The sequence below is a fragment of the Hipposideros armiger genome, unplaced genomic scaffold, assembly GCF_001890085.2.
Source record: "Hipposideros armiger isolate ML-2016 unplaced genomic scaffold, ASM189008v1 scaffold_548, whole genome shotgun sequence".
Taxonomy (NCBI): domain Eukaryota; kingdom Metazoa; phylum Chordata; class Mammalia; order Chiroptera; family Hipposideridae; genus Hipposideros; species Hipposideros armiger.
The window spans coordinates 217541-222955 of record NW_017731898.1 but is presented as its reverse complement, the minus strand read 5'-3'; positions in this window follow the sequence as shown (position 1 = coordinate 222955).

Genomic DNA, 5415 nt, shown 5'->3' with positions numbered 1-5415 from the left:
CAGCTCCAAGTTGAGCTGTTGTTCAGCATCTTAGCTGTAGAGGGCAGTGTCACTGGCCCTCATATGTGGGATCTGAACCGGGGCCCTCTGGTGTCCCAAGCCAGTTCTTAACCATCGCGCCACTCGGCCGGCCTGCTTTGGTGGATTTTCATCCTTAAACAGTTAGGCATTTTTTTTCTTCCAATATTTGTTAGAAATATTATTTACAATTGATTGTGTTCCCAAATGTCTTTAAAACATATCAGCTAAAGATAAAAGTAATATTCTCAGGTGTGTTTCAGTGAAATATTTTTTTGTTGCTCTTCTTGGGGGAACAGATTGTTAGCTCCTGGCCATGTTCTATGATCACTGTGTGACCATCTACAAACCTCCACATTATGCCATCATCGTATAAGCAACAGAATCTGTTAGATTCTTGTCCTTTACCATTGAATACCAGCATTGGTGGCTGGCCTCCAAACTCTTAGTGGTTTTCTCTGTTTGGGAATTTGTGATTCTACAGTCACTGACCATTTTGTCTGTGACATCTCTTCAATACCGAATAGCTCATTCTCTGATACCTGATTAGTAGGGCCAATGGCTATTGTTTGTGCTGTTTAAACCTTAATCACAATTCTCTTGTTCTCTCTAAATACTATGAGAACAATTCAAAAATGCTCTCTATTCAGTAAAGGAAAAAGGCCTTTTTGCCCGTCTTTTTAAAATGGTTGCGGTTACTGCTAGAAGTTGCATAATTTTCTAAATCAAACCTTCAGAATGGTGATATTATTGCATTGTTTTTCTCTCTATGGACATTATCCCCATTGGTGCTTGGTTTAGGATTTTTTTTTTCAAAGTAAATTGCATTTAAAAAAAAATTCATTAGAGACTTTTGTATCAGGGCCCCCAAGGACTTTTTGATTCAGTTGTTTTCTGCACACCTATTGCAGATGGAGGAAAAAACAGGGTTGTAAGTACAAAAATCTGTTTGTCCAGAGAAAATCAGAACACTCACTTTTGCAGAGCCAGAGAGCCTTCTTAATTCCTCCTTGCTCTTTGAACTTTATTACCTTCTTTTCAGCTGCCCAGAGTTCACAGAAATATTTTCTAATTTTAAATTAGGATGGTATTTCTTATAAATTCAGAAACCATGTGTATGTATGTGGTGAGTATAGGTTCCTAGGGGTGAGGGGTTAGGAATACACTTAAATGTGTGGTCCTACTGGTGTGTTTTTGTTTAACTGTGAGGCTCACTAAGTTCATTTGATGTATAGCTTCCTGGTGAAACAATAAAAAATGTCCAGAGTAGGTAATGGGATGTTGTCAAGACAGGCACGTTTCCATAGGTAATTTATAGAGCAAGTATTTGTGATTATCTTTCACTTTAGTAAAACAAGTGAATTACTAGTTTCAATGTTTGTTTGTTTTTAATATTTTATTAAGAGAGTAATTTCTGAGATTATAATATTTATAGAGTAACCTTCATCAGATGGAAAATGTAGGCAGGACTCATTGTAGTCATCATTAAAGTGATGCAATCCCACATATAGTAATTTGATTGACACAAAGAAAAAGCTTTCCTAACCTTTTTTTCTCTACCTCTCCTCCCTCTTTCTTTGTCTCTGTCTCTCATTGATCTATCAAGTATCTATTAGCTTATATCCCATTTCTCTCAGTTACCATTGCTAAACATTTCATTTTTTATATCTCTCTCTTTCAGTACCAGCATCACCTACTTGCAAGCTATTCGTCTCATAAACCTTGGTTGGTGTTCTGTTGTCTATCATGATGTTGGTAACTTGGCAATGTACTGTAGTAAATCTGTAGTTAATAGGAGTTGATATTACTCACCTCACAAAGACAAAAAAGACCTTTATTTTCTCCGTTCCAGGGAGCCTACACTTCATAGATATTTGTGGGGTATATTAAAAAAGAATGAATGCCATTTAGAAAAAAAATAATTTGTCTTATGAGAAGCTTCTTTTAAAAAAAGTCCCTAATGTGGAAGAACTTGAAACAATATAGTCCAATAGAAATATAGCGTGAACCATATTTGTAATGTTAAATTTTCTAGTAGTATCATGAAAACGGTAAAAAAAAAGAGTGGTCTTAATTTTAATAATATATTTTATTTAACTCCATATACCAAAAATGTTAACATTTCAACATGTATCCAGATAGAATTATAAGTGGTATATTTTATATAATTGTTTTCTAAGTCTTGAATTCTGATGTGTATTTCAGAGTTACAGCACATCTCAGCTTGAACTAACCACGTCTTAAGTGGTCAATAGCCATATGGAGTTAGCAGCTATTGTTTTGGACCGTGGAGGCCTAGAACATTGAATGAAGATAGCAAATAGTTGAATAGACCAATGTAATTAATTAGGATATTTCAAGAATAATTATTATATTATGTTATTATTACTCAGATCCTGAATTACCATGTACTACCATGTACCAGATAATATCACAATGAGAGATAAACTGAGTAAATAGAAAGTATATTAATAAAGGTTAATTATCTGCTTGGCAGATATATTTTATTTTTGAATATGTAGATTAACATGTTTCCTAAAGTTACAACTATATAAAGGGTATACTGATGAAAGTGTCATTCCCTAATAGTATTTTTGTTCTTTTTTATCATATAGGAGAATGCCAGAGAATGTTTATATGCAGATGAAATAGATCTAGAAAAGTGAAGAAATTGATGGTGCAAGGAGGGAGGGAGGNACAATATATACAAATATTGAGTTAGTATGTTGTACACCTGAAACTAATATAATGTTATACTGGGGTGCCAAAAAATGTATATAATATTTTATGAGATGTTATCCATGTATCAACATTGCTCAAGCAGTAGTTTGATGTAATCAGAAGTGTCTGGATGCTAATGGTAACCACTTTGAGCACCTCTTGTAATTACAGAAGTCAAACGTGACTTGTATTCATCGTTTGTTATTGGTATATATTGAGGATTACAATTTTAATACAGTTTTTTCCTTTCTTAAAATGTGCATACAATTTTTTTGGCACCCTCTGTATATCAATTATACCTTGATTAAGAAAAAAAGAATCAGTAAAATCTTTGGCTAATCCTGACCTGACTTCAGGGTATTTTAGTTCATATTACTAAGCATTTAAAGCATTTGAACTAATAATGATTAGTGCCCTGTATCTAATGAATAGATCTTGATAGATAATAAGCTAACCCATTCATTCATTTGCCAAGTATTTATTGAATACTTACCATGTGCAGGTAGTGTTCTAGGTATGGGGTATACAGCTGTTAACAAAACCACTTAAGTCCTTGCCTAGAAGTAGCATATGGACAATAAACGAACCAATAAGTAAATATAAAATAAGCAAGATGATGATAAATGTGATAATAAATAAAGCAAGATGTTATGGGTTAAATTGCGTGCCCCACACTAATCCCCAGTGTCTCAGAATGTGACCTTTTTTGGAAATAAGGACTTTAAAAAAATAATCAATTTAAATGAGGTCATTAGGATGGGCTATAATAGAATGTGACTGGTGTCATTATAAAGAAGAGGAAAATTGGAGACAGGCATGCACTCAGGCATAATGCCACATGAAGATGAAGGCAGAGATGGGATGATGCTTCTGTAACCCAAGGAATAGGAAACATTTCCAGTAAACCGTTACCAGAGCTAAGAGAGAGGCCTGGAACAGATTCTCTTTCAAAACCTTCAGAAGGAACCAATCCTGCTGACACCGTGATCTCAGGCTTGCAGCCTCCAGAACTGTGACACAATACATTTCTGTTGTTTAAGCCACAGAGTTTTTGGTACTTTGTTACAATAGCCCTAGCAAACTAATATACCCATAAGAATATAGAGGAGAGCTGGAATGGTGGATAATGAAAGTGACATTTGTGGGAAGTGAGGCAGTGAGTCGTGCAGTTATTTAGTAGAAGATTATTCTAGGAAGAAGGAAAAACTGCAAAGATCTTGAGACAGGAGCATGCTTGGTGTGTCTGAGGATCAGAAAGAACAACAAGGGAGGAGGGAGATGAGGTCAGAGAGGTAAAGGCTGTGCAGATCATGTAGAGTCTTGTGGGCCACTGTAAGGACCTCAGTTTGTACTGTCAGTGACTTGGGAAGCTCTCAGTGTTTGAGTATATGAATAATATGATCTGAGTTTTGGTTTTGAAAGTGTCATTCTGGATGTTGCATTGAGAATAGACTATATAGGGCAAGGGCAAAAGAAGAGAGATGAGTCTGGAAGCTGCTGCAGTAATCCAGGTGGGAAACGATGGTGGTGTCTAGCCACCATGGTGGGAGTGGTAGAGATGGGGGATTGGTCAGATTCTGGATATATTTTGAAGGTGGAGGGAACAGGATTGGCTGCTGGGTTGGATATTGGGTCTAAACAAAAGAGAGGGGTCAAAGATAACTCCAAGGTTTTCGGACTAAATAATTAGAAGGATAGAATTTCCATATACTGAGTTGGGGTTGACTGGAAGGAGCTGCTTTTTTTGTTGGGGGTGGATGAGGGGACCCAGAGTTTGGATTTGGGTATATTAGGCTTCAGTTGTCAATGATACAGAAACCCAAGTGGAGGTGCTAAAATAGGCAACCATTTTATCAATCTTGGAGAAGGTGGACCAGGGAAGGCATTTGAAGTTTTATTTGAACTTTGGAAGAAGCAACTGATGAAAGTCGAGTAGCAGTTCAGTACTTCAAGAAGGCGTGTGTGATGGTGCATCAGACTGTAGCTGCACAGAGCCTGGAGGAGAATGTGCAGATTAAGAGCGTACCCTGACATGGAACCCAGGTGGGAGGTTTGGGGAATGGGCTATTGATATCACAAAAGTTTTGTCTACCTCACTTAAAAAGTAAGCCTATTCCATCATCTAAACCAATGGTCTTAAATGTTCTCAAATCTGTGCTACATCTGATAGGGTTAGGAAGGACTGGAAAAAGCTCTTTTTCCTTGCTCTCCATTTCTTTGTTTGGTACAGGACTTAAAAAGTACTAAAAAGTACTTAAAAAGAGGTGGATGTTTAAAATTTGTTAATATTTATTTAGTATTGTTTATTATATTGTATACTTGAAATTTATTAAGAGATAAATTTTAAGTGTTCTCACCTCAAAACCAAAGAAAAAGTATATGCGATGATGGATATTAACCTTATTGTGGTAATCATTTCACAATACATATGTATATACCAAATCGTCATGTTGCACACCTTAAACTTACACATTGTTGCATGTCAATTATGCCTCACTAAAGCTGGAAAAAAATAAAATGAACTACGTTGTAGTTTTCCCCTTGTAGCCACATTCATCACTACCTAATTTTATAACACTTTTTTCATATCCAGTTTCATTTACTTCTACCTACAGATTACATGGAAAACAATAAGTCAGTGACGAGAAACCATAGCAGTAACAATGTGCATCCTGC